Source organism: Asparagus officinalis, chromosome 3, assembly GCF_001876935.1.
Source record: "Asparagus officinalis chromosome 3, Aspof.V1, whole genome shotgun sequence".
Lineage (NCBI taxonomy): Eukaryota > Viridiplantae > Streptophyta > Magnoliopsida > Asparagales > Asparagaceae > Asparagus > Asparagus officinalis.
The window spans coordinates 27,416,990-27,427,565 of record NC_033796.1 but is presented as its reverse complement, the minus strand read 5'-3'; positions in this window follow the sequence as shown (position 1 = coordinate 27,427,565).

Below are 10,576 nucleotides of genomic sequence, written 5' to 3'. Positions count from 1 at the left end.
CACTCACATCATCCAATAATAATGTCTTTTAGCCTGAAAAACAGGGCGAGGTATCATGTTCATTGAATATATTAAAGAAGTTCAGACGAAGAATTACATCAGATCTAGTTGAAGGAACACAATAGAAGAAGTGAGTAAGGAGCGGACCATTGTCGTCACCTACCACACTTGACCTACAGCATTTCCAACAACTAGAAAAAAAACCAAAAGGAAACAAACACTATTTAGAAAAGATAGTATCTCATAGAAGACAGTGACTAAACTGAAATAAAGCTAGACGCAGCTAGCAGCCACAAGCCATAAAGTTCCATCATCACAAAAGGAGTCTACTTACAGCAGAGATAAAGAGTCGCAGGGGTTAGGAATTGTTTGAGAAATTGTCACCAGCGACATCGGGGGCGTTCTTCTTGGCGAGTTCCTGCAGGCCGAGGTTAAAAGTTGCCCTACGGAGCCTCCTAGCCATCTTGTCCTCTTCGGTACCTGACTAGAATATAGAAAATCTTGCAATATTAGAAGCTGTGAGAAGCGGGATAGGCTTAATATCCTTAAAAATTAGAGAATTTCTACTGAACCAGATCCGCCAACAAACACATGGCAACAAGATCTTCCATATAACTTTGGTATCCGAGCAAATATAGGGAACTTTGTGAAGAAAAAACAACTCTTTCGTGGTCATAGGCCAGATGTTAGGTGGAAAGAGGGGGAGAAGGGAATTACATACTAAGCGAGCAAATGAGCAATGGATAAATAGGTGGTCATGAGTTCCCATAATAATGTGACAACTCATATCCCATTTTTTTTATTTTCTTCTTTTTTTTAGCCAACCAAACAATCTCAAAATAATTTTTCTTAAAAATAGGTTTCCTACTCTTTGATTTCCATTTTTTAGGCAAACAAGCAACCCCTAAGGAACACAAGAGAGAGAAAATTAAAACATTCAAAAGAAAAGTCCTCAATTGCAGCTTCTTATCATCTTCTTTCTTTCTTCCAATCGATGGACCAAAAAAATATTCATTCGCTCATAAAACGAACTACTTTTATACTTTAGAAAAGAATTCTTTAATCTTTAGAAAATGTTTGAGAGTTAAGTAAAATTGATCTTCAAATATCTCATAGTTTATGAATTTGCTCTATTCTTTATTCCATTTCCCGCCAGTATCTTCCCCTTCTATTATAAATGGAAAACTCATCAGGGACCCCAAAATAGGGGACCCCTGAGGGGACAGGTGAGGTGTCAGCCCCCTAGGGGCTGACACTTCATTTGTCACCTCAGGGGTTCCCTATTTGGGGTCCCTGTAGCACTACTCATTATAAATATGTAAAAGGGACTGCACGACATCATTAAAATAAGGCAAAAAATTTTATTAAGAAACATAAGCACAAGCAAAGCCTATCAAATTTGTTTTTTTAGTTATTAAACAAAGTCATTTCGAGTACTTATATCATGAGATGGTCTTTCAAGAATATAGGACGGAGGAAGACTATGACGTGTGCAACTTATAAGGCTATGACATTTACAACAATTAATTACTCTAGCTCATAAATGATGGTGTCAATCATCATAAATAAGTGACGGAGGAAAGGGTGGTACTACAGGCACACCCTCAGCCACACCTTAGGACACACCCCCTCTCTCAGCTACAGTGCACGATGCCTATTTTAAATTTTTTTTAAAAATCCAAAGTGAGCCCCGTGCACTGTAGCAGAGAGGGGGTGTGCCCCAAAGTATGGTTGATGATGTGTCCGTAGTGTTTTCCCGGAGGAAAAGCTTGAAAATTAGAAGTCCAGATGATTTCGTGTTCAGAAATTATGGGTTGCGTGTCCTCATGCGAGTTGTTCGTAATATTATTAGATGAGGACTTGCTTTCTTTAGACATCTCACAGTAAAAGAGCGAAAAAAATAAGGGTGTTGAAAAAAATAAGGGTGTATTCGGCAATTCTAAATAACTAGTTTTAGTGGATATAAAATGTGTGGTCCAAAAAACTATTTCTAGTTGGCAAAATTTAGACAACTACTGTGGATTTTTTTTTTTTTTTGTGTACAAATTCTCTCTTAAAACTAGCTTTATTTAGACAAACACTAGTCTATTTAATCAACTAGTTGAGATGCACGTGCAATGCACGTCATTGAATATCATGATTATTTAAATTAATAAAAATAAAATAAAAATAAAAAAGAATTTATTTTTTTTAGATTGATCACCAACTCAATAACCTTCTCTCAAATAAAATATTATCATTGTTTTCTTTAACCCAGACTGTATCAACATGATCTAATATCTATGTTTATTAGTATCTTGAAGTCTTCATAAAATGAATGATCATTCAATTCGCAAAAAAAAAAATTTGAATATGAATTTATTTATAATATATCCATTAAATTTTTAGTTGTAGTTTGACTTATATTCACATTAATTTTTGGTTGTGATTTCACTCGTATTTATATTACCTAATATTCTCATTCTATTTTATAGCTCATTTGCTATATTATAGAAGTAAAGCTGAAAGTATGAAGAATTGTTTTCTTATAAAATTAGAGCAGTGAGATTATGATATATTTTGTTATTTGCTTAAAATATAAAAAATTCTTTTTCCTTTGATGCAATGTCCCTATCAAATCTTATTCCAAACGATGTGAATGAAAAATGCTATTGTAATTTCACTTGCCTAGGGTAATTGTATTGTATGTAGGACATATAACTCATTTGGAATATCCACATTTGCTAAGTGGATTTTGCTGTTGTGAGAGCAACATGTTAGATGCTCGTATTTAAACTTTTTGACTCTATAAAAGACATAAGAATTTAGAGTGCATAGCTTATATATCATAAAGAATATATTGGTTTATGAAGAATTTTCCCTAATAACGATATTATTACAACGATATTGCTATTTAGTATTAAATTAATTTTATTATATAAGATTATATGACCCTTTTTAATAAATTATAAAATATATATGGAAATTTGATGCTTATAGCTAGTAGTTGTGCTCCACAAAATAGGTTAACTTTACATTGCAGTTTGTTATTTGTTGTATTGTTGACAATATCACTACATTTCCTCTTTATTTTATTATCACACTTTTCTAATATAAGATCTCTTTTGCTATTCACTCAATTACCTGTATTTAGTTTTTATAATATCAGAGGTTAGAATATTCTATTCTGTTTAAGAAGTGTTGACCTGATTTTTTCTTAAAAAATATATACACATAGTAGTAATAGTATATAATTTAGTTCAACTCAAACATTAGCTTGAATCCATTTAGAGTGGGATCTTTTTTATGCTAGAATTGTGATATAGTGATTACACAATCCAAAAGTCAAAGAAGAAATTTCTACAAAGAAAAATTAATTTAATATGTCAAATTAACAATTAATTTATAAAATATACATGGACAATGCAGATAACTATAAAAAGTTTAGCATATATCTTCATGAAAATTTCATAGTGAGTGATCAACTACAATCATCCTAATTTAAGCATAAATAATTATTATTTTGGTTACTAATTTGATATGCATAACTATGTAATAAATCTCAAGCAAAAAATAGAAATTGAGATTGTATTTATCCTGTCGATAAATAAATAAATATTATTAGAGCTCCTCTTTATATTAAATTTAAAAGTAATAATTTAAATTATTAAGCGCTAAATATTAGTTCATGTGAGAAAGTAAAGTAATTTATGGTCTATATACATATATAGCCAATCAATCAAACGTATTAAAATTATGATGACCACAGACATAATTATATAGTGGGTTCACATTAAACATAATTTATAAAAAATAGTACATTAAAGTCAAAATCCTTTTAACCACTATATAGATTATTTAAAAAATTTTGTATATATAAACTATACTGCTTAAGAATAGTGATGGTCACACTTAACTATGGCCTAATAATCTTAAAAATAAATTACTCTTCAATATTATCATTAATTGATGTATTTATGCATTACATTGAAAACATAATGGGAATTTAGAAAACTACAAAAGAAACACCCTCAAAAGTTTTAAAAATTATAAAAAAACGTCCTAAAATTTTATAATTTATACAAAACTATTAAATATTATATTAAAATCAAGGAATTATAAAAATTTATTGAAAAAATTCAAACTTTAGAGGGGTAATTTGCAATGTACTAAACTTTAAGGGTGTTTTTTATAAAGTTTATATTTAATAGATTTTTAATTAGTTATGTTCTTTTCAAAAAAATTATGGGTAATATTTAACATGAAAAGTTTTTTCTAAACCTATACTTTTAAAGGAAGCATGATATTTTTTGTCAAATTTTAATTTCCTAGGGGTTGTTAGAAATATTGTATATTCATTTTAGTGTTTATAGGTTAGATATTCTCATTGTGTTTTCTTTGTAAATTATGAACTTTAGAGGCTTTTTGCAATTTTTAAACTTGTAGGCATTTTCTATAGATTGTAAATTATTTATAGAGTATTTATAATGCCTATGCTTTTAATTTACTAATGAGTTTGAAATTCTCACGGTGTTTTTTAGAAATTTTGAATTTTGAGTGTTTGTTATAATTTTTAAAACTTTAAGGATATTTTTTATAAATTATAAATTATGTAGGGGATATTTATAATTCCTATATTTTCATGGTAATATTAGTTGGAAATCATGAGGATTTTTATAAATTTTATAATTTTAAGGGTTTTATTGTGTAATTCGTAAAAAGTTTAGAGTGTTTATTATAAATTCTATAAATTTTTGGGGTTGTTTGTGTTATTTGTAGGTTTTTAGTGTGTTTATAGGTTTAAAAATTTTAAGGTATTTTTTTATAAATTTTGGATTTTTAGGGGTGTTTTTGCAATTTTTAAAACTTACAAAATATTTTCTCTAAAGTCAAAAAACTTTCAGTTTCTTGCTAGCATATGTTTTTTAAATTTCTCACTAAATTGAAATAAGTAAAATTTATAAATTTTAAGATGTTTTAATAATTTTTTTAAAATTTAGGGGTGTTTTTACAATTTAAAAAACTTAGAGGATATTTTTTTACAAAGTCCAAAACCTTTTACGTGCTCGCTAGCATATATTTTTAAATTTCTCTGCGAATTAAAATAAGTAAAGAATTTGAATTATATCAAATCGTATCTCCTTTATCCAATACTATGTTAAATCTCATTATGAATATGATAAATCATTTTGTTGCCAATTCAAAAAAGATAGGATAATTAGAATAAATTAGGATAACAATGTAATATTTAAAAAAATTAAGGGTAATATTGACCATGTAAAGATTTTTCCGAACTCGTGTTTTTAAAAAGAGTATGATAACTAGTCCTAGCCCAATTTTGTTTGCAAAAAAATACCTAAAAGTTTGAGTGAGCACTCGATATGAAGTTACTTGCTTTATGTTATTTAGCTAACAATGAAAATTGGGGTTTAAAAATAAAAAAAATTCTCTTTTTCTGCTGACTTTAATTTCATTGTCAAAATTTGGAGAGTGTTAAACCATTGATGTGACACAGACCACTTAAATCATTTTCCAATTGAGAAATATGACAATAAAATCACTCTCGACCAATATTTAACACACTTTATTTATTGTGAGGTTGCAATGCAAAAAAGTGGGATCCTTTTATATCCAAAAATTACAAAGAGACCCCAGCCTATTAACCGTCACCGATTTATCTGGTGGGTGATTATAATTCATTTTAAGTTTAACACGCATTATACATTCATGAATTGCACTCATTCCTAATTTGCAATTAAAAAAATCACATCCACTTACTAAATAAATTAAGAATTATTAATAAAATAATTGTTTCTCCATCATTTTTTAATTAATTTCTTAATGGTGGAGAGAATCCAAGACCTATCATGCCGGCCTTAGACCACCACTATAAATCAAAGAGGCTTATAAATTAGTATATATTTATCGAAATTTTCTTCTTACTTCTATGACGTTTGACGTGAAAAAGAGGAAAGAAGAAATGTGGGACATAACGAATGTCACCCCATTCTCGTGTTGGGGGTGATCGCAGAGGTGGATATTGATTATTTTCTCACCGCTCATATATTTCAATGACAATTATACATGGTAACCGTACGGTTCACTTTCTCATGTGCTTGAACTCTTTTTCTCATGTGACCCTCACAACGACATTGTATCTGGTTGAGGGAAAGAATGAGCTCCTATGAAAAAAGTTCATGAGACCACGTCAAAGCTTCATACTTCTTTCTAATAAAGGTTAAATTAATGCAAACCAGGTGCGGATCTATACATAGTCCAGGAGGGCCACGCCCCCCACCCCTCCCCTCCAAAAAAAATTTGGGAAAAAAATGACAGGGTGGTTTCTGTAAAACCTCTTTCCTTAAAAATTAAAATATATTCATTCTTTATCTCAAAACTCATACGTCAAGACTAGGCTTCGAAGCAAAATGGAGGATGCTTTCCTCTCAGACGCATTAATGATGCTTGTTGAAAGAGAAATTGCTAAAAGTCTGAGCATTGATGTTATCATTGAAGACTTTGAAAATTTTAAGAAACGTTGAATTCCTTTTAGTTAGAGAAGTTTTAGTTATAAAAAAAATTAGATTATGCTTATTTAAAAATTTTCTACATAATTTTTGTCTTCCTCTTTTGAAATATTTTAGAGATATTGACGTTGGCTATTCTACTCGTTTTATTTGGATTTTGTGTATCTATTGTGAATAAAATTGCATTAAAAAAATTTGTCTATCTTTTGTACGCCCATTCCCAACTGAAATCTTGGATCCGCCCCTGAAGCAAACCATTTTTATTTTTTTTGATAAGGCACCAATATAGTATTTGAAGGTGGACATAGCGGTACACGGATCCTATGCGATTTGGTTCTTTCGTTCTAGATTGGATCATGAGAAGCCAAGCAACTAAGTATTTTATTGTTTGTTGAATTGCAGAGGATAAGAGGAAGCATATTTAAAATAAAAAAAAATCAGATTTCGATGTCTTCAACAATAATCTGGCTAGCACAAATTAGTAGTCTGACTCGTTATTAGATGTTTTTGTATAGATCTCATGGCTTTATGAGCATTGTAATTCCTGCATTCTCTGCATCTTTCATTTATATGATGATTATTTTGACAATTTAAAAGAAATGATATATAACTTTTTTAAAAATTTATTACTGTTGGTTGCGCTTTAGTATGGACACTGGGCTTCAATTTGTGCTGATAATTAATTAATCTAAAGCTAGTAAGATGCTTGACATAGTTATATTAACTTTAAATTTTTTAAGAGCATCTCCAAGAGTGAACTTAGATTTTCTATATATTTGAGGAGCAAATCTCTCATCCTAGAAAATAGTGAGCCAAATAATGAGCAAGTGCTCCAACAATGCTCCCCAAATGGCTCCATATCTCATGTCCTAGACTAAATATAGGGAGTATGATGGGGGAAAGTTGTTCCAACAATGCTCTCTATGTTGATACTAAATATATGGAGTCATTTTGTTATCATTGATTTGGAATACCAAATCCTATTCTCTATATTTAGTCTCCAACATATGGAGCCTGTTGGAGCAACTTTTTCCCCTCCTACTCCCTATATTTAGTCTAGGACATGAGATACGGAGGCTGTTGGAGATGCTCTAAAAATGATCAAATATCATACTCCCTTTAAAAGTACGAGTTTGAGAAAATCTTTTCGTAGTCAATCTTACCCTTAACTTTTTTTTAAGTATTACATTGTTATCCTAATCTATTTTAATTATTCTATATTCTTTGAATTGGTAATTAAATAATTTATCATATTCATAATGATATATAACATGTTATTGGATAAGGAGATACGTTTGATATAATTCAAATCATTTACTTATTTTAGTTCTCAGAGAAATCCAAAAATACATATGCTAGCTAGCACCTAAAATTTTTTGGACTTTGTAAAAAATATCCCCCAAGTTTTTTAAATTGCAAAAACACCCCTACAAATTCAAACTTTATTAAAACACCTTGAAAATTATAAATTTTACTTATTTTAATTTAGTGAGAAATCTGAAAAACATATCCTAGCTAGAAAATAAAAGTTTTTTGACTTTGAAAAAAATATCTTGTAAGTATTAAAAATTGCAAAAACACCACTAATTTTTTAAAATTTGTAAAAACACATTGAAAATTACAAACCTATAAACACACTAAAACCCTACAAATAACATAAATAAACCCCAAAAAATTATGGAATTTGCAATACACACTCTAAATTGTTTACAAATTACAAACTAAAACCCTTAAAATTATAAAATTTATAAAAATGCTGATAATTTTTAACCTAACAATATATTGAAAATATAGGAATTGCAAATATCCCATAAATAATTTATAATTTATAGAAAACACTCTTAAAGTTTAAAAATTACAAACAAAAACTCAAAATTTAAATTTTACAAAAAACACCTTGAGAATTGCAAACTCATTAGTAAATTGAAAATAAAGGAATTATAAATAGTCTATAAACAATTTACAATATGTAGAAATGGCATATAAGTTTAAAAAATTATAAAAAACCCCTAAAATTCATAATTTTCAAAAAAAACACTATGAGTATTTCTAACCTATAGACACTAAAATAAATATATAAACTTACTAACAACCCTTAGAAAATTAAAAATTTATAAAAAATATCATACTCTCTTTTAAAGTATAGGTTTAGGAAATACTTTTCATGGTCAATATTAGCCATAATGTTTTTTGAAAAGAACATAACTAATTAAAAATCTATTAAATTTTATATTTATAAAAAACACCATTAAAGTTTAGTACAATGCAAATTACCCCTCCAAAGTTTAAAAAATTTTAATGATTTTTTGTAATTCCTTGATTTCAATGTAATATTTAATAATTTTTTATATATGTAATTACAAAGTTTTTGGGTATTTTTTATAATTTTTAAAACTTAAAAGGTGTTTCTTTTGTAGTTTTCTAGATTTTTATTATGTTTCAATATAATGCATAGATTCATCAATTAATAATGATAACGAAGAATAAGTCGTTTTTAAGATGTATTAGGCCATAGTTAAGTGCACATCACTCTTCCTAAGTAGTATAGTTTATATATACAAATATTTTTAGACAATGTATATAGTGGTTAAAATGATTTTGACTTTAATGTACTATTTTTATAAATTATATTTAATGTGAACCCATCATATAATTTTGACCGTGGTCATCTTAATTTTAATATGTTTGATTGATTAACTAAATATGTATATAGACCATAGATTACTTTACTTTCTCACATGAACTAATATTTGATGCTTAATAATTTAAATTATTGCTTTTAAATTTAATTTAAAGAGAAGCTCTAATAACATTTATTTATTACCTGCAAGATTATACAATATCAATTCCTATTTATTGCTTGATATTTATTTCATAGTTATGTGTATCAAATTAGTAACTACAATAAAAAGTTAACCAATTTTGTGGAGCTCAACTACATATATATATATATACACACATAATTTATTAAAAGGGTTAATAACCTTATATAATAAAATTGATTTAATACTGAATAGTAGTATCGTTATTAGGAAAAATTCTTCATGAACCAGTATGTTCTTTACAATATATAAGCAATGTACTCTAAATTCTTGTGTGTTTTACAGAGCCAAAAAGTTTGAATACAAGTCTCTAACATTTTGCTCTCGCAACAGCAAAATTCACTTAACAGATGTGGATATTCTAGATGAGTTATATATCCTATATACAATACAATTGCCCTAAGCAAGAAAGTTATAATAGCATTTTTCATTCACATCATTTGGAACAAGATATGATAGAGACATTGCATCAAAGAAAAAATAAAATTTAATATTTAGAGCACATGGAGAAATATATCATAATGTCATTGCTCTAATTTCGCAAGAAAATAATTCTTCATACTTTTAATTTTATTTCTATGATACAGAGAATGTTGAATCATACCTTGATGATATTATTCTTTGTAATATTTTTTAAAGAATAAAAGTTAATCAATTCTTCAAGTATAAGTGTTACTCTTTAACTGCTTCTTTGTAATATTTTTAAGGTGTTTGTAATTTACAGTTTTACTTCGGTTTTGTAAAAGTTTATTAAAATTTTATTTCTATCAATCCCACAAAAAACTTTGTTTTTTCTATTTTTATTCTACTTTTATTAATTTAAATAGTTATGATATTCAGCCACGTTGCATTGCACATGCATCACAACTAGGTAGACATAAATGCATATGATCTTAGTGATCAGGATGTGTATTGTATTAATACACACGTATTGGACTATAATAATTGATTCCTAATTATCTTGAACTCCAAGCGTCGTGCTGGGCTATCCTCCAAAGGTTAAAATACAAAATAGGTTCCAGCCCACTAAGGGCCTTTATAACCTAGGAGCATGCATGTCTCATGTTTTGTCATTGACTCCTCTCCTTGTTCTCTCGTGTGATCTCAGTGGACATCACAAACAAACAAAACAAAAACAAGTACAATTAAAATTTTGAAGGGTTTATTCGGCCGACTTTTGTTCAGAAGATCTATTAGTCCAAAAACTTTGTTTATACGAGAAACCTAAACCAAATCGAAATCTAATGT